Genomic DNA, 20777 nt, shown 5'->3' with positions numbered 1-20777 from the left:
GTTGTCCGCCAGCGTGAAAACGGTTCCGACTGGACAATGCACAAGCTCGCCGACCAATTACAGATCAAGGACATGGGTCCAGCGAAGAAATGTTTGGGAATTAACATTGAGCAAAGCGACCGAGGCATCTACCTCCACCAGGCAACTAATATTGACGTTTTGCTGGCCAAGTGTGGCATGAAGAACAGCCGCCCCGTGCCTACGCCGATGGAGTCGACTAAGGACCTGAACGGAGAAGACAGTGAGCCCTTCTACGACACAAGCAGCATGCGGGAGACGATCGGGTCTCTACTATGGATTAGCAACTGCACTAGACCCGATATTACCATGCCAGTGAACTACCGGGCACGCTTCGTAGCGAGGCTCACGGCGGCTCATTGGACTGCGGTCAAACGTATCCTGCGCCACTTGCGAGGATCACGGGAGTTGAAGTTGTACTTTCCCCGACCACAAGCACCACGATACACTATTGATGCAGCCATCTTCAGCGATGCTGACTGGGCCGGGGGCAAGGACGCAAAATCTACTTCAGGAGGATTGCTCACCATCAACGCCATGCCCATTGCGTGGCACAGCAAGAAACAGTCTACCGTCGCACTCTCTACAGCCGAAGCTGAGTACATCGCTGGGGCAACGGCAGTACAAGACTGCTTGTGGGTGAAGCAGCTTCTGGATGAGCTTGATTTACACGGCAAAGATAATAATATCAGCTTGTACATCGACAATCAGAGGGCGATCAAGAACATGGAGAACGATGTGACGACTGCACGCATGAAGCACATCAGCATAAAATTTCACTTCATTCGTGACGCCATCCGCAAGAAGCAGATAACGGTGACCTACTGCCCTGCCACATTGACGAAGGCCGACATATTCACGAAGCCACTCCGCAAAACGCTGCATGAACGCAGCCTGGTCATGCTGAAGGTAGTCAACCCGCATACGAACAAGCTGTAGACACGGATCATCTCGGCCGAGGAACACTGTTGGACATCGCATGTAACGGGGTTACACGCACAAGTGGCTTGCAGCCACTTGTGAATTTAACAGATAGGTTATCTGTTAAAAGTTTTTTGGATACTTCCTCACCTTGGTGTAAGACACACCAATGGATACATTGAAGTGGACCACCACAATGAGTGGTCCACACATACCCAAAGATCCTATTGGTAGAAAGCAGCATCTTTCTACCAATCAGAGTCATGCATATTAGCGGGGCTCTGACAGCCAGCCGCTGTCAACCCTTTCATAGATGATAAACAGTTTTAGCAGATTTTAGAGGAAGATCAATTTACAAACAATACAGTTCTCATTTTACCTTAAACTAGCTACTTGGTGTTTTGTTTGATTTATATTATACTTGTGGACTCAAGTATAATTAATTCAAATTATTAATAAACTCCAACGCTTCCTCATACACGCAGCGCGACGTGTAAGCTAAAGTAGTGAGCCAAGTAGGCCCACTACACCTGGTAGCACTTTGTAGTCCGTCCAACGACCGACTACTTGACGTTCGTACGAGGTGTACGAACGCGGAGCCGAGAACCACATGAGCACGGAGGTGCCCATGGAGAGCTCCAATACGCCTGCAACTCATGTTGCACGCGCGGACTGCCCCCACCTGTCTGACCCAGAGTGGGAGGCCCTCCAACGACTGTCAACAGTCATTGGAGAAGCGGCGATAGCTACAATGCTGCGTACGCTATCGCCGACGGAGCAACATGGTGTTGCTCTGGGGTTCGTCATGAAGGAGCAGCGTGACGCTGCTTCCTCAACAACGGCGTCGTCAGGGACGACACCGCGTGCTCAACCATTAAAGTTGAGCGTAAGCAATTACGTGGGAAGAGAGGGCGAGCCTCTCCTCCGATGGCTTGTCGAACTCGACACAGCCATAGCGGCTCGACGCATCGTCGACCCGTTGTCAAAGGTTGCGTTCGCCATGTCATGTCTTGGCGGACGAGCGAAGAGTTGGGCGTACGGACGCCGACTCTCAGATCCTACGTGCTTTAGCACGTACGAGATAATCAAAGAGGAGCTCAAACAAGCGTTTGATCCCCCGCAAAATGAGTTCCGGTCGAGGGCGGAATTCCTCGACCTGCAGCAGGGTAAGCATGACGTCCATGCTTACGCGCAGCGTGCACGGTACTTGGTCTCGAACATCGTGACCAACCCGATAGACGAGGCGACTAAAGTCGTCACGTTCATGAAGGGACTGAGAGATGGGCCTGTGAAGACCTATCTCTTCCGAGAGTACCCGAGTACTCCCGAAGCTGCAATCACTCTTGCCATGCAAGAAGAGTTTAGCCTGCGGCAGGCTAAACTCCATGTAAACGTACCGAGGCCGCAACCGCGCCCGGTAGCGCGGACGGGAGGTCCGGAGCCAATGGACCTCTCGAACGCAACAACTGCTGGTCACCAGCAGCACGGAAATAATGTGCGATGCTTCCGTTGCGGAAGGATCGGTCACTTACCAGAGAGTGCACGGCTCCCGTGCACTACAATAGTGGCCGTCGTGGCGATGCTGGGCATCGCCGCGAACAAACAAAAACGTGAACATCCAGTAGGCGCGGGGCGCCCTACTGGTAATGCAGTCGCGCGTGCCGACATCGGGCACGCGACACTGAGGACTGCAGCCCCCAGTGAGACCGGCTCTCACTGCAAGAAATAAGATGACAGGCCAAACCTAGTCATCTTGAAGGTTTACTCGAAGAGAGCGAGTGACTCTCTTCGAGCTTTGGTGGATTCAGGCGCGTCGAACAACTTTGTTCGACTACGAAGCCTGCCGAGACTTGACTTCGAGGAGGTAGATACACCTCGAAGTCTTCTGGAGGTACGCCTGGCAACAGGTGCCATCGTGAAGACCGAGAAGCGCGTCGTGAACGTGCGCTTCTCGTACAAACAACGAGTGTTTGTCGAACACTTTATCGTCCTGGACCTGGACGATAAATTCGACGTGGTAATGGGCATGCCGTGGCTTGCACGGCATGAACCGGTGATAGACTGGAAGAAGCGCACGCTCGTGCGCTTCGGTCGCGACTGCGGAACAGGGAGCGATGGCCCTGTTACCGCAGCGCACGCACCAGCAGGTGCGCGCGACTCGCCAGTCGAGACAGCGCTTAATGCTGCTGTCCCGGGGTGCCCAAGGGGTGCGCGTGGATGCGCACAAGAGAAATCCACGTCGGCAATGCTGCCGACGTCGGAAGGAAAAGATGTGTCGGTTCCGGGAACCAACACTCGCGTTCAAGTACGCACGGGACAGTCCCTGACCCGAAGAGGTCAGGTCGACAACGACGCGTCGACTCCGGGAGTCGACGCACCCTCGGTGATGAGGGGCTCCGCCAATAACTGGTGTCGAGGTGACAAAGGCGTGTCAACTCCGGGAGTTGACGCTGCAAACAGTACGGACGGTTGCAAACGTCCCGTACTGACGCAATTTGTATGCTGTCGTGCAGCCGGGCTGCACGACGAAGCGCCATGCGATCAAGCCGGGCTTGATATCGCGCGCCCGCAGACAGGGTCTGCCGGCGAAGAGACACATTACCGTGCAGCCGGGCTGCACGAAGGAAAATGCGGTCAAGCTGGGCTTGATACCGCGCGCCCACGGACAGGGTCCGCCGGCGAACGACTGTCCACGGCCGGGCCTGGACCAGAAGAACAACTGTGCGGAGCCGGGCTCCGCACAACAAGAAGACGGCGCAAGCGGAAAACGCTGCGCAAGTCTCGGTCCGGGACCGAGACGCAACAAGAACAGTCTGCTGGGCAGACTGGGGCGGTGACGCCGGACGTCGAGACGCTAAGCGTCCTGACGCGCACCGATACTGGATTCCAGTATCGTGAGATGGAACTCGCTAGTCCTCCGACGACGGCGTCGGAGTTGACTTCGCTTCCAGCCATGAGCTGGAAGCGCTTCACGCGCGACTTGCACGATGGACGTATCGAACAAGTCTGCGTTCATTCGGACAGCGAAAGAACGGAGAGCGAGAGCGAAGAGCTGAGGCAGCTCTTCATGGGGAGTACCACTGAGAGTGAAGACACTCTCAGTGCGAAGACGAAGCGAGAGCGCTTCGAGGAACAAGGTTGGGACTCGCTGAAGTCGAGTCCCTATTACGAATTGTTGAGGGAGTACAAAGACGTACTCCCGGAAGAGATTCCTGCGGAGCTTCCGCAGGATAAGGGTATTCAGCACGAGATTGATCTCGTGCCGGGCACGAAGTACTGTGTCACGCGGCAGTGGCCACTGCCGCGAGAACAAGTAAAAGCGATCGACGACTTCTTTGAAAGTCGTCGTAAAGCAGGACAAGTGCGGGAATCGAAGTCCCCGCACAGTGCTCCGACGTTCTGTGTCAAAACGCCACAGGGCGGATGGCGCATCGTTCATGCCTACAACAAGCTGAACGATGCGACGGTACCGGCGCAGACGCCGATACCGCGAAAAGATGTTATCATCGATTCAATGGCCGGGAGCACCGTTTACAGTGCTCTCGACTTGCGAGATGGATTTTATCAAATCCTAATGCGTGAGAGCGATATCCCTCTCACGGCAGTGAGCACGCCAAGCGGCATGCTCTGGGAATGGCTAGTAATGCCACAGGGGCTTAAGAATGCCCCTGCGACTTTCAACAGGTGCGTGACGCACTTGTTGCGCTCGGTGCGCGACTTCGCACCGAGCTACTTCGACGATGTGTTCATCTACAGCCGGGCTGTGGACGGGAAGACCGACGTAGAGATGCACAGGGTGCATCTCCGGAAGCTACTCGAGCTTATGCGAAAGCATAAGCTCTACGCGAACCTGAAGAAGTGTATCTTCGGGGCGAGCGAGATACCCGTCCTCGGGTGTCTCGTCGGAAAGAATGGCGTTCGCCCTGACCCGGAAAAGGTCAGAGTGATCAATGAATGGTCAACGCCTTCAAGTGTCAAGGAACTGAGGCAGTTCCTTGGCTTGGCTTGGCCACGTACTTGTGCAAGTACGTGGAGGATTATGCGGGCAAGATCCGCCCGCTGTCACAACTTCTTAAGAAAGAAGCTGTGTGGAATTGGACACCCGATTGCCAAAAGGCATTCGATGCAGTCAAGCGGGGCTTGACTGAGGCACCGATCTTGGCAGTAGCCGACCAAGATCGTCCATTTCACGTCGTATGTGACGCATCCGACTTTGCAATCGGATGCGCATTGATGCAGCACGATCACGAGGGCCGTGATCGTGTCGTCTACTACCAATCGCGTCAGCTGAAGCCAGTTGAGCGCAACTATCCGGTGCATGACAAGGAACTCCTTGCCATGAAGTACGCACTCGCAAAGTTCCGAGTGTATTTGCTTGGAAGTAGACCATTTGTGGTCTACACCGACCACGCATCACTGCGCACCGCAGTGAAGTCGCCACACATATCACAAAGAATAGCGAGATGGCTCTCATTCTTTGCGGAGTATAACTTCCGGGTCGAATACAAACCCGGAAGATTGAATGTAGTGGCCGACGCGTTATCACGTCGGCCGGACTATGCAGAAGCTGTTGACGTCAATGCCATTGACGACATGCGATCGAGCAAACCCACATCACCTCTGTTGGATGATGTGAAGGCCGCGTACGCGCACGACGCGGACGCGAAGCTCTTGCTGGCCTATGGCACAGCGCCTTCTGACAAGTCCCGTCAGAAGCTGCCCAAGCACCTTCGTGCGCGTGCACACCGATATCGGGTGCACGACGGACTGCTTCTTTATAATGCAGTCGACGACAACGCGGATCGCGTTGTCGTGCCGATTGGTCATGACCTGCGACTCAGGATCATGTACGAATATCATGATGCCCCGACTGCGGGACATCTCGGACGTGAGAAGACTTACGTCCTTCTCACGCGCGACTTCTACTGGCACCACCGGTATAAGTGGGTGCGCAAGTACATCCGTGCTTGCGAGGTATGCCAACGCGTAAAGCCTGCGCCATTCGCGCAGGCTCCACTGCGATCACTATCGACCCCGTCGGAGTGTTGGAAGTCCATGTCTTTGGACTTCATCTTTGGTCTTCCCCCGGATAGCGGAGGGAATACCGGTGTTGTGGTCTTCGTCGACCGCTTCAGCAAGATGGTACATCTTGCTGCGGTGTGGCAGAAGTGACCGCGAAGTGGACGGCCCGTCTGCTCGTCGACATGGTGTTCAAACACCATGGCATGCCGTCCGACATCGTGTCGGACAGAGACCCGCGCTTCACAGCGCACCTGTGGCAAGAAGTGTTTACACTTCTTGGGAGCCAGCTTCCCATGTCGACTGCGGATCATCCGCAGACGGACGGTCAAACCGAGCGCGTGAATCGCGTGCTCGTCGATATGTTGAAGAGCTACGCTCACTCGTTCCAATACTGGAGCGAGTGCTTATCGATGGCAGCGTTTGCCATCAACAACTCAGTGCATGCCTCGACCGGGCATACACCGTTCTACGTGAATGTCATGCGGCATCCACGCCTACCGAGTTTACTCGGAGTGATGGCTCCCACTTTAAGTGGGGGAGGATCTACGACTGCAATACAGCAGCCGCAGAAAACCGCTGACACTTGCACAGTGTCAGCTGCAACAATGGACAAACCACATGAGTCTGCGCAGGGCGCAGACTCCCCCAACAACAAGGCCAACGACCACGGGTCTGCGCAGGGCGAAGACACCGCGAAGAACCACGCAGAGGCCGGGCCTATAGCGGAGAGCGAGCTGAATGACTTCAGCTCGGATGCAATCAATTTCATCACCAAAAGACAAGCCGTAATTCGGTTTGTCCAAGACACAATAGCAGCTTCTGTTGATCAACAGAAGCTGAACGCAGACAATGCGGGCAGAGGCAACACAAATGAATTTAAAGTTGGTTCATTAGTTTTGTTAGCTACACAAAACCTGCCTAGACATGCAGTTTCGGATTTCGGAGCAAGCAAGCTTGCTCCGCGCTTCATCGGGCCATTCACGGTGATGGCACGGCACGGTAACGCATACACACTAGACATACCGTCTAGCATGCGGCTCCACCCGACATTTTATGTCGGGCGGTTAAAGCCATACCTCCAGCACGAGCCGAGTGGCTCGTCTGACCCGAAGAGACAAACTCGACAGGGGAAACCCTCCCCTCCAGCGCGACTACGCGCTGGAGCAGTTAATACAGTCGGGCCTACAGCCCCACCGGCACGTTCAAGGCGGTCTGGGAGACCGCCAGAGCCGGGACACGAAGGAACAGAGCGGCAACCGCCGCGCTCTGAAAGTACTCCACGACCGTGACTTGGTCGTGGAGCAACACGAGATGAAGGTCAACACGGCGTTGACCATCGGAGCGTGTTTCCACCACCTCCGCCACCGCTGCGAGACGCACGCGGAGAAATTCGCTGGATCGTCCAGCGAATTGGTGATCATAGGAAAACAATCCGAGGTCCGGATTGTTTTCGCATTCGTTGGAGAGGTTTCCCTTCCCAACGCGACACGTGGGAACCACGGAACGTCCTTATGGAAGACGTTCCGGACATGGTGAAGGAGTACGAAACCCAACACGCACTACCAGCAAGAAGGTAGTGCGAGCGCTGTAGTAATCTACAACGCCTGACGACTCGCGTGCTAGATAATTAGCACGGAGATCATTGAAGCTCTCAGGTATACATATAGTATACCTGTTGTGGTCGCGGTTGCTAATATGCACCGCCACCTGGACGGACAGTGCGCACGGCGCACGGACACCAGCCTCCACCGCAACAGCGTGGAGTTGCTAATACTTGCCACTTCGAGAAGGACTCGAAGTGCTTTGGCGCTTGCTTACCCGATCACGGTGAGCAACAGAAATTCGCTTAGAGATGTCGACGCATAGACGCGGTCGACATCGGAGAATCGTACACAGACACTGTGTACGATGTCCCCGTGGTAGCGGCGCACCTCGCCCTACCGCGCATTGTACACAGCAACAGAGAGTTTACACTCTGTTGCAATGGTGGTCTTCAGCTTGATCGTGCTCATTGCGGATGAGCACGGAAACCCCAGCACAAACAATTGACAAGCAGTCAATATTAATTGACGTGTCGAGACCGACACGTCTAAGCTTAACGGGGGGATGGTGTAACTGGGTTACACACACAAGTGACAACAGTCACTTGTGCATGACATTTGTCACTTATGGTTTAACAGATAAATATCTGTTAAAGGTTTTAGATACTTCCTCACATTGGTGTAAGACACACCAATGGATACATTGAAGTGGGCCACCACAATGAGTGGTCCACACATACCCAAAGATCCTATTGGTAGAAAGCAGCATCTTTCTACCAATCAGAGACATGCATATTAGCGGGGCTCTGACAGCCAGCCGCTGTCAACCCTTTCATAGATGATAAACAGTTTTAGCAGATTTTAGAGGAAGATCAATTTACAAACAATACAGTTCTCATTTTACCTTAAACTAGCTACTTGGTGTTTTGTTTGATTTATATTATACTTGTGGACTCAAGTATAATTAATTCAAATTATTAATAAACTCCAACGCTTCCTCATACACGCAGCGCGACGTGTAAGCTAAAGTAGTGAGCCAAAGTAGGCCCACTACAATTGCAGTGGAGCCTGCGCGAATGGCGCAGGCTTTACGCGTTGGCATACATAGCAAGCACGGATGTACTTGCGTACCCACTTATACCGGTGGTGCCAGTAGAAGTCGCGCGTGAGAAGGACGTATGTCTTCTCACATCCGAGATGTCCCGCAGTCGGGGCATCATGATATTCGTACATGATCCTGAGTCGCAGGTCATGACCAATCGGCACGACAACGCGATCCGCGTTGTCGTCGACTGCATTATAAAGAAGCAGTCCGTCGTGCACCCGATATCGGTGTGCACGCGCACGAAGGTGCTTGGGCAGCTTCTGACGGGACTTGTCAGAAGGCGCTGTGCCATAGGCCAGCAAGAGCTTCGCGTCCGCGTCGTGCGCGTACGCGGCCTTCACATCATCCAACAGAGGTGATGTGGGTTTGCTCGATCGCATGTCGTCAATGGCATTGACGTCAACAGCTTCTGCATAGTCCGGCCGACGTGATAACGCGTCGGCCACTACATTCAATCTTCCGGGTTTGTATTCGACCCGGAAGTTATACTCCGCAAAGAATGAGAGCCATCTCGCCATTCTTTGTGATATGTGTGGCGACTTCACTGCGGTGCGCAGTGATGCGTGGTCGGTGTAGACCACAAATGGTCTACTTCCAAGCAAATATACTCGGAACTTTGCGAGTGCGTACTTCATGGCAAGGAGTTCCTTGTCATGCACCGGATAGTTGCGCTCAACTGGCTTCAGCTGACGCGATTGGTAGTAGACGACACGATCACGGCCCTCGTGATCGTGCTGCATCAATGCGCATCCGATTGCAAAGTCGGATGCGTCACATACGATGTGAAATGGACGATCTTGGTCGGCTACTGCCAAGATCGGTGCCTCAGTCAAGCCCCGCTTGACTGCATCGAATGCCTTTTGGCAATCGGGTGTCCAATTCCACACAGCTTCTTTCTTAAGAAGTTGTGACAGCGGGCGGATCTTGCCCGCATAATCCTCCACGTACTTGCACAAGTACGTGGCCAAGCCAAGGAACTGCCTCAGTTCCTTGACACTTGAAGGCGTTGGCCATTCATTGATCACTCTGACCTTTTCCGGGTCAGGGCGAACGCCATTCTTTCCGACGAGACACCCGAGGACGGGTATCTCGCTCGCCCCGAAGATACACTTCTTCAGGTTCGCGTAGAGCTTATGCTTTCGCATAAGCTCGAGTAGCTTCCGGAGATGCACCCTGTGCATCTCTACGTCGGTCTTCCCGTCCACAGCCCGGCTGTAGATGAACACATCGTCGAAGTAGCTCGGTGCGAAGTCGCGCACCGAGCGCAACAAGTGCGTCACGCACCTGTTGAAAGTCGCAGGGGCATTCTTAAGCCCCTGTGGCATTACTAGCCATTCCCAGAGCATGCCGCTTGGCGTGCTCACTGCCGTGAGAGGGATATCGCTCTCACGCATTAGGATTTGATAAAATCCATCTCGCAAGTCGAGAGCACTGTAAACGGTGCTCCCGGCCATTGAATCGATGATAACATCTTTTCGCGGTATCGGCGTCTGCGCCGGTACCGTCGCATCGTTCAGCTTGTTGTAGGCATGAACGATGCGCCATCCGCCCTGTGGCGTTTTGACACAGAACGTCGGAGCACTGTGCGGGGACTTCGATTCCCGCACTTGTCCTGCTTTACGACGACTTTCAAAGAAGTCGTCGATCGCTTTTACTTGTTCTCGCGGCAGTGGCCACTGCCGCGTGACACAGTACTTCGTGCCCGGCACGAGATCAATCTCGTGCTGAATACCCTTATCCTGCGGAAGCTCCGCAGGAATCTCTTCCGGGAGTACGTCTTTGTACTCCCTCAACAATTCGTAATAGGGACTCGACTTCAGCGAGTCCCAACCTTATTCCTCGAAGCGCTCTCGCTTCGTCTTCGCACTGAGAGTGTCTTCACTCTCAGTGGTACTCCCCATGAAGAGCTGCCTCAGCTCTTCGCTCTCGCTCTCCGTTCTTTCGCTGTCCGAATGAACGCAGACTTGTTCGATACGTCCATCGTGCAAGTCGCGCGTGAAGCGCTTCCAGCTCATGGCTGGAAGCGAAGTCAACTCCGACGCCGTCGTCGGAGGACTAGCGAGTTCCATCTCACGATACTGGAATCCAGTATCGGTGCGCGTCAGGACGCTTAGCGTCTCGACGTCCGGCGTCACCGCCCCAGTCTGCCCAGCAGACTGTTCTTGTTGCGTCTCGGTCCCGGACCGAGACTTGCGCAGCGTTTTCCGCTTGCGCCGTCTTCTTGTTGTGCGGAGCCCGGCTCCGCACAGTTGTTCTTCTGGTCCAGGCCCGGCCGTGGACAGTCGTTCGCCGGCGGACCCTGTCCGTGGGCGCGCGGTATCAAGCCCAGCTTGACCGCATTTTCCTTCGTGCAGCCCGGCTGCACGGTAATGTGTCTCTTCGCCGGCAGACCCTGTCTGCGGGCGCGCGATATCAAGCCCGGCTTGATCGCATAGCGCTTCGTCGTGCAGCCCGGCTGCACGACAGCATAAATTGCGTCAGTACGGGACGTTTGCAACCGTCCGTACTGTTTGCAGCGTCAACTCCCGGAGTTGACACGCCTTTGTCACCTCGACACCAGTTATTGGCGGAGCCCCTCATCACCGAGGGTGCGTCGACTCCCGGAGTCGACGCGTCGTTGTCGACCTGACCTCTTCGGGTCAGGGACTGTCCCGTGCGTACTTGAACGCGAGTGTTGGTTCCCGGAACCGACACATCTTTTCCTTCCGACGTCGGCAGCATTGCCGACGTGGATTTCTCTTGTGCGCATCCACGCGCACCCCTTGGGCACCCCGGGACAGCAGCATTAAGCGCTGTCTCGACTGGCGAGTCGCGCGCACCTGCTGGTGCGTGCGCTGCGGTAACAGGGCCATCGCTCCCTGTTCCGCAGTCGCGACCGAAGCGCACGAGCGTGCGCTTCTTCCAGTCTATCACCGGTTCATGCCGTGCAAGCCACGGCATGCCCATTACCACGTCGAATTTATCGTCCAGGTCCAGGACGATAAAGTGTTCGACAAACACTCGTTGTTTGTACGAGAAGCGCACGTTCACGACGCGCTTCTCGGTCTTCACGATGGCACCTGTTGCCAGGCGTACCTCCAGAAGACTTCGAGGTGTATCTACCTCCTCGAAGTCAAGTCTCGGCAGGCTTCGTAGTCGAACAAAGTTGTTCGACGCGCCTGAATCCACCAAAGCTCGAAGAGAGTCACTCGCTCTCTTCGAGTAAACCTTCAAGATGACTAGGTTTGGCCTGTCATCTTATTTCTTGCAGTGAGAGCCGGTCTCACTGGGGGCTGCAGTCCTCAGTGTCGCGTGCCCGATGTCGGCACGCGCGACTGCATTACCAGTAGGGCGCCCCGCGCCTACTGGATGTTCACGTTTTTTGTTTGTTCGCGGCGATGCCCAGCATTGCCACGACGGCCACCATTGTAGTGCACGGGAGCCGTGCACTCTCTGGCAAAGTGACCGATCCTTCCGCAACGGAAGCATCGCACATTATTTCCGTGCTGCTGGTGACCAGCAGTTGTTGCGTTCGAGAGGTCCATTGGCTCCGGACCTCCCGTCCGCGCTACCGGGCGCGGTTGCGGCCTCGGTACGTTTACATGGAGTTTAGCCTGCCGCAGGCTAAACTCTTCTTGCATGGCAAGAGTGATTGCAGCTTCGGGAGTACTCGGGTACTCTCGGAAGAGATAGGTCTTCACAGGCCCATCTCTCAGTCCCTTCATGAACGTGACGACTTTAGTCGCCTCGTCTATCGGGTTGGTCACGATGTTCGAGACCAAGTACCGTGCACGCTGCGCGTAAGCATGGACGTCATGCTTACCCTGCTGCAGGTCGAGGAATTCCGCCCTCGACCGGAACTCATTTTGCGGGGGATCAAACGCTTGTTTGAGCTCCTCTTTGATTATCTCGTACGTGCTAAAGCACGTAGGATCTGAGAGTCGGCGTCCGTACGCCCAACTCTTCGCTCGTCCGCCAAGACATGACATGGCGAACGCAACCTTTGACAACGGGTCGACGATGCGTCGAGCCGCTATGGCTGTGTCGAGTTCGACAAGCCATCGGAGGAGAGGCTCGCCCTCTCTTCCCACGTAATTGCTTACGCTCAACTTTAATGGTTGAGCACGCGGTGTCGTCCCTGACGACGCCGTTGTTGAGGAAGCAGCGTCACGCTGCTCCTTCATGATGAACCCCAGAGCAACACCATGTTGCTCTGTCGGCGATAGCGTACGCAACATTGTGGCTATCGCCGCCTCCCCAATGACTGTTGACAGTCGTTGGAGGGCCTCCCACTCTGGATCCGACAGGTGGGGGCAGTCCGCGCGTGCAACATGAGTTGCAGGCGTATTGGAGCTCTCCATGGGCACCTCCGTGCTCATGTGGTTCTCGGCTCCGCGTTCGTACACCTCGTACGAACGTCAAGTAGTCGGTCGTTGGACGGACTACAAAGTGCTACCAGGTGTAGTGGGCCTACTTGGCTCACTACTTTAGCTTACACGTCGCGCTGCGTGTATGAGGAAGCGTAGGAGTTTATTAATAATTTGAATTAATTATACTTGAGTCCACAAGTATAATATAAATCAAACAAAACACCAAGTAGCTAGTTTAAGGTAAAATGAGAACTGTATTGTTTGTAAATTGATCTTCCTCTAAAATCTGCTAAAACTGTTTATCATCTATGAAAGGGTTGGCAGCGGCTGGCTGTCAGAGCCCCGCTAATATGCATGTCTCTGATTGGTAGAAAGATGCTGCTTTCTACCAATAGGATCTTTGGGTATGTGTGGACCACTCATTGTGGTGGTCCACTTCAATGTATCCATTGGTGTGTCTTACACCAATGTGAGGAAGTATCTAAAACCTTTAACAGATATTTATCTGTTAAACCATAAGTGAAAAATGTCATGCACAAGTGACAGTTGTCACTTGTGACCGTTATCGTGCACAAGTGACTGTTGTCACTTGTGTGTGTAACCCCGTTACAGCAATCACTACCGACTCCGTCGGAGTGTTGGAAGTCCATGTCTTTGGACTTCATCTTTGGTCTTCCCCCGGATAGCGGAGGGAACACCGGTGTTGTGGTCTTTGTAGACCGCTTCAGCAAGATGGTACATCTTGCTGCGGTGTGGCAGAAGTGACCGCGAAGTGGACGGCCCGTCTGCTCGTCGACATGGTGTTCAAACACCATGGCATGCCGTCCGACATCGTGTCGGACAGAGACCCGCGCTTCACAGCGCACCTGTGGCAAGAAGTGTTTACACTTTTTGGGAGCCAGCTTCCCATGTCGACTGCGGATCATCCGCAGACGGACGGTCAAACCGAGCGCGTGAATCGCGTGCTCGTCGATATGTTGAAGAGCTACGCTCACTCGTTCCAATACTGGAGCGAGTGCTTATCGATGGCAGCGTTTGCCATCAACAACTCAGTGCATGCCTCGACCGGGCATACACCGTTCTACGTGAATGCCATGCGGCATCCACGCCTACCGAGTTTACTCGGAGTGATGGCTCCCACTTTAAGTGGGGGAGGATCTACGACTGCAATACAGCAGCCGCAGAAAACCGCTGACACTTGCACTGTGTCAGCTGCAACAATGGACAAACCACATGAGTCTGCGCAGGGCGCAGACTCCCCCAACAACAAGGCCAACGACCACGGGTCTGCGCAGGGCGCAGACAACGCGAAGAACCACGCAGAGGCCGGGCCTCTAGCGGAGAGCGAGCTGAATGACTTCAGCTCGGATGCAATCAGTTTCATCACCAAAAGACAAACCGTGATTCGGTTTGTCCAAGACACAATAGCAGCTTCTGTTGATCAACAGAAGCTGAACGCAGACAATGCGGGCAGAGGCAACACAAATGAATTTAAAGTTGGTTCATTAGTTTTGTTAGCTACACAAAACCTGCCTAGACATGTAGTTTCGGATTTCGGAGCAAGCAAGCTTGCTCCGCGCTTCATCGGGCTGTTCACTGTGTTGGCACGGCACGGCAACGCTTACACACTAGACATACCGTCTAGCATGCGCCTCCATCCGACCTTTTACGTCGGACGGCTGAAGCCATACCGGTAGCACGAGCCATCTAGCTCGGCTGACCCGAAGCCTCGGCAAGAGCCGAGGCAAAAGCGGAAGCCTTGGCCTCGGCGACGGGCAGCCTCTCCTCCAGCGCGCGGACGCGCTGGAGCAACTCCTTCACCCGGGTCCGCAACTCGACCTGGATATTCGAGGCGGTCTGCGAGACCGCCGCGACTTGGGTCTTCTGGTTCGCCAGCTCTTGTTTCAGGGCGGCGAACTCAGCGCCCTGCAGACGCTCCACGGCGGTCACCCGGTCGTGGAGAGGCGCATACTGATCAGCCCGGGGCTGATCATACCCGGGGCGTGTTCCCACCCCCGCCACCGCCGATCCGTGACGCTCGCGGCTCAACCCGCTGGATTGTTGAGCGGATTGTTGACCATAGTATCCCGAAAACGAACCCTCAAGGGGCTCGTTTTCGTATTCGTTGGATAGGATTTCCACCCCATCGAGATACATGGGAGCCGCGGAACGTCTTGCTGGAGGACGTTCCGGAAATTGTGAGGGCGTACGAGGAGCAGTACGCGCTGGCACAGCGGAAGTAACACGAGCGCTGCGATCATCGCCAGCGCCCGAACCCTCACGTGCTAAGAACTTAGCACGGAGCTCTTTGAGACTCTCGGGCACACGGAACGACGTGTACCCGTTCAGGTCGCGGTCGCTCAAGCGGACCGCGCCTGGAAAGCACTTCGTGCACTGAAAGCCCTCGGGCACAGCGCACGGCACATTTGCCTCCTCAGCAGCAACATGAAGTTGCTCCAGCTTTCCACGCTTCGAGTACGTCTCGAAGCGATCACGCGCTTGCTTAATCCGATCACGGTAAGCACTCGGCCTCTTGTTGAAGTTTTCAACAAAGGCGTTCCAGCTTTGACAAAGTGCCTGCCATTCGGGCACTTTGCTGCGAGAAGAGGTCTTCTTGCTTTGAAACCATCGGAGCTCATGAAAGAGTCCGATGTAGTAATCGCGCCTTTGATGCGTTTCCGCATCAAAGTGCAGCTCGGCAGCCACAGCGTCATCTTTGATGGCGCTGCATACGTACAGCGGCACCTCATTTGGAGGTACCGAGTTCCCAAACCGGTCCGCGATCTCGGACGCGGACGGCATCCATGGATCGCGCGCCGCAGGTGCAGCGCGCGGAGAGCCTTGAGCTTTGACATCACGCGCTGCAGCAGCAGCGCGCGGAGTACTGATAGCCCCAGCGGAAGCGAGTGGGGTATCGCTCTCAGTTCGCGAACGCTTCGAACTCGAAGCGTCCGATTCGTCCCCTTCACGCGGGCGGATGTTCTTGGCATGAGGGTCGAGCGATTCGCTCGACACTGAGTCTTTGCGCTTTGAGGGCGAGTCCTCCTCGTCCTCCATGTCTTCATCGTCGTCGTCGAAGTCGACGACGTCGCCATACTTCGCCTTCTGGCGTTCGAAGTAGTCATCGATGGAGAGATGACTCTCCACCGACTTCGGAGTCTTCTTTTCTTGAGGCGCGCTCATCGTTGAATGAGCGCGGGTTTCTTCTCCAAACGCGGAGAATTGACGAATGGTCAATTCCGAAGATTGACGTGCGGAGACCCCGCGCGTCTAACCTTAAGGGGGGGGGGATGGTGTAACGGGGTTACACGCACAAGTGGCTGCAAGCCACTTGTGAATTTAACAGATAAATATCTGTTAAAAGTTTTTTGGATACTTCCTCACCTTGGTGTAAGACAAACCAATGGATACATTGAAGTGGACCACCACAATGAGTGGTCCACACATACCCAAAGATCCTATTGGTAGAAAGCAGCATCTTTCTACCAATCAGAGACATGCATATTAGCGGGGCTCTGACAGCCAGCCGCTGTCAACCCTTTCATAGATGATAAACAGTTTTTAGCAGATTTTAGAGGAAGATCAATTTACAAGCAATACAGTTCTCATTTTACCTATTCTAAGTCACTTGGAATCCTTTCTTACTTAACTTATATTTATGTATTCAAATATAATTAACCTAAGTAATTACTAAGTACTTACGCTTCCTCATACACGTTGCGCAACGTGTAAGCTAAAGTAGTGAGTCAAGTTAGACCCACTACATCGCAAGTGCCGGCGCCACCTGCGATGAGTGTAGTGGCGACGATAACGACCCGCGACGACTACAGCGACCCCTCCAGCTACAAAAGACGAAGCTACTCATGCATACTAGGCTAGCCCAGCTTTTCTAGCAAACATCCAAACTAATTCATTCCGAAATATACCTGGTGCGAGGCACCACTACAAGGAGCAACCTTGTTCAGGATCAAGTGAGCTCCCTTCAGTAGTTTGACTTGAGGTGCCTCTGTAGGTACTCCGGTTGGGATTGGTGACCAACCTTGCTAACCTCAGATCAAGCAAAGACACAACGTATTTGTCCGTCCAGCCCACAAGTCCGTCCGCAAGAAGTCCACCGCCACGATGCGTTGTCGTAGCGCCTTGTTACTACCTGCCACCGTCCTCCTCTCAAGTGTCAATGGCCACGCGACTGCTATCGCCGACATGGTCACGCCCAATGTTCCAAGCGTCGGTACACCTAATCCACGCGCTGCTGAGAATGCAGAGAATGCTGAGGACTGTCAACCCGGAGGACGAAGGCGAAGTCAGAGTTTTGGGGATCTTGGGCAGGGTGGTATCGAGAACGGACGATGAGATGAAGGATTGGCTAAGGAGCGGAGACACCGCGGACAGTGTGCTCACGAGGTTAAACCAAAATGGAGGAATGCACAATAGCCTGAGCGGCCCGGCGATCGAGAGGTTGGCCAAGTAGATTTCCAAGTACAATGAGAGGTTCAATGCTCAAGAGACCATGGTCGGGGCCCTCACGCGAGCCTATAATGATGAGGGGGTCGCTAGGATGATTCAAGCTGAAATGAAGTCTAGTGATACGGCGATGAAGGTTTTGGCGGAGAAGCTAGCGGCTGAGCAAATTCGACTCTGGTTTAATGGAGAGAGGAATTCTCCTCTTGATATTTTCCAGCGACTAAACTTCGTGAAGAACGGTGAAGAAGCTGTGGGCAGTACTGCGTTTGGCGTATTGAGAGGTGATGCGTATGAAGCTGGGCTTCGCTACTTGGCCTATTTCAACCAGAAATACCGAGGAAACGAGATGTCAGTGCTCCAGGTATTGAGGGAAGGGTACGGACATCACCAGTTGGCAAAAATGATTGAACGCGGAAAATTTAAGGACAGTACCCACATTAGCGAGACTGCCCGGAGCATGCAACTTGCACAGTTCAAGTATTGGGACGAAGAGCTAAAGGGAATGCCAAGAAACGTTTACGACGTGCTCAATCTGCAGCATCGGCCGACCGAAATCGACGAAGCCATTAGGAAGGAGTACTTCGAGTATTTGACAACGAAGCAGAGGTATGGGGCAAACCACTGACCACTTCCAACATCAACGACGAGAAAGGTACGTGCATCGGCGTATGTCATAACCATTTTAATTCCGATCGTTTTCCTGAGGAATAAAGAACAAACACACAGACGCATATGCACCTTTTTCCGCTCGTGGCAGCTTTTTCAGATGCAGCGTCTATCATTGTAGACTTTCTTTTTTTTTACGACGTGTGGTATATTGTAGTCACTTAGAATCGTTGTAGAGTAGTTTCAATCGAAATCCTTGCCATCCGTTTCGGTTAGGCCGCTGTCTTTTTAAGTAGCGGTCTAACTGAGCCAGTAATACTGACTTTGTCGAGCATGTATGGCACGCCAACATCACGTTTTTAAGACTCGGCGTACCAGCGCTGATAAGACAGACCCCCGCTAAGGTATCTTTCGCGGCCATTCCTGGGGAAGACACTGATCAGCGGAGACTTGACACCGTTGGGAGATATTCGAATGCAGACATAGTTGTTCGGAGGGAATGCGAGTAACAATGAGGGCCGACTGTGTTGCTTCTGGGTTGCTGCGAAGTACTTATACACTGGAGCCGATGAGAGTATTAATAGACCAGGCCTCGAGTAACCTCATATTGCGCATGGAATGGTGGACTTGTTAAGGAAATTGATGGTGGACAACGTTTGGTTCTCATTCCTGTCAATTTACCCTGGCATGGCCAACAAGCATGGTAAGACGTAGATGCATTGCGCTGGACTGTCCGAAACCAGCGAGCGTAACAATTTTCTGGCCAATCGAAACCTTAATAAAATTTCCGTGCTGCAAGAAAGAGATGTTCTTACTGCACAATTGAGTGCAGCATCTGGGGAGTGCATGAGTCGGTTGGAGGAGCTTCTTGCGCCTTTGGTACGACGCGTTAAAGCGTTTAGGACTCTACCGGTGGAGAGATTGTAGTGTACTACGAAGACCAGGGTGTTTCACGTGTACGTGTCAGACCAACCTGGCGGTTTTTCTAACCCGTGGACGACTTTTAAAGGGATTCAACTGATTCGTGAAGCAATCGCGCTACGGGCTGCCGTGGAGTACGTCGACTACATCGCATCGAGATATTTACAGGAGAAATATTGTAGGGTGTCATTCAAGCGTGAAGGATGCGAGATTTACGAAGAAAAACTTCCAGTTCGCTTTGGACTGGTTCTTGACAGGCGTGTTCAGACTCCAGAAGCTTTGAGGTCGACTATCATTTGGTGCGAGTTTAGTGTTGGTTTGGTGTCTGTCGCAACGGGATCGGGTCAGTAACGCTTATCTGGCCTGCTTATCGAGAATTGCATCTCTGAATACAAGAGTTCCAGCAGGCGAACGAACTGGAGAGTGCATCAAGATCCCTGTCTAAAGTTTAAAATCATAGTGGAGATCCGATCCACCTGAATGTAGCGGCCGGACTCACTGTTACAGTTCACTGCACGTCGGAACAGAGAATTGGAACCGAGTACAGTCATCTTCAGCACTTGGTGACACTTCGCCAATGCCATGTATCGATAATAGTGCCTGCATCATTGCTTCAAAATGCCCATTTGATAGTTTAACAAGCCTTTGCTGCGGCGTTTGGGAGACTCAGGTATTTGGTGTACTCTCACTTTGTGTTGAGTTGATCATCTGACTGTTGTCAGGCCCACTTGTGGATTTTTGCGTGCCAGTTGTATGAAGAATATTGTATGCGAGGCCAGGTTCGAGTGTAGCTTCCCGCTACGGTGCTCGCATTCCAGCGATCAGTTAGTTTCCGAGCCAAGAATCAATTCACTTTCCAATTTGCCTCACAAGCAACCGACCAACTTCCTCTCCTACTTGCCTCGTCGTGCCCCCTCAGCAGCAACGAGAACCTTAGAGACAGCATTGGCACAATCAACCGCGAGCTCGTCAAGATTCGGTCTTCGAAATTTGGAGGCGCCCAGGCACTCCTGTCGGAAGGAGGTATTCTTGGTAAAAGAGAGATTCGCCCGCAGCGGGTGAGGAGGATTGAGTGGCTACACCACTTTGCAGTCCTTGGTGTTCTGCTTGAAGCGCGTTGGCTGCTTTTCACATTGTTGGGTTCGCCTCTATCCACACGTCACCAACTCAATTCAGCCAAATTTTGTGGTAATTACCGACCATGACTTCCGACAAGAAGCTCTTCACCTCTGAGGACATCAAGATTGCGCTGAATCTGCTGTATTTACGGGATCTGTTGGCTTGGAATGCCTGGCAACTTCTTTCGTGCGGGTCCAGTATTAACTCTCATCGGCATGGCCTCCATGGCCTTCGCCAACGTCTACGCCTCTGTGGATCGCTGTCGCGTGCTGCTCATCGCACCGAGAAGTGTCAAGACCTACAGCGACCTGGGCAAATAGGGCATGAGCAACTAGGTCGCTGGCTCTCGGTGATCTCTCAGACTGTCTCGAAGACATTTGTCCGTGTCGTCCTAGTACCATTTGCTGGCCTTGTTGATCAACAAAGGTAAGTTGGTGCAGAGACTAGAAGTACACTTCTCGGATAACGGAGGAGCCGCAAACGAGAAAGACGCACCACCACGTGGTGGTCGATTTTCGCCACTGTACCCTCGGATGTTTCGGTCTTCTTCTTCTTCATCGTCGACTCCGCTGATTTTCTGGGCTCTAGCACTCTCAACAACGCGAACGTGCATTTCATTGACACTGGCTTACGCTGTCGATGAATAGGCTTCAAGTGAAACTTTTTGACAGCGGAAACAAATCTGTAATAGGGTGACCGCACCGCCACGTA

The sequence above is a fragment of the Phytophthora cinnamomi genome (assembly GCF_018691715.1).
Source record: "Phytophthora cinnamomi strain GKB4 chromosome Unknown Contig0, whole genome shotgun sequence".
Taxonomy (NCBI): Eukaryota; Oomycota; class Peronosporomycetes; order Peronosporales; family Peronosporaceae; genus Phytophthora; species Phytophthora cinnamomi.
The sequence above is the reverse complement of the archived record's forward strand: the minus strand, read 5'-3'. Positions refer to the sequence as shown.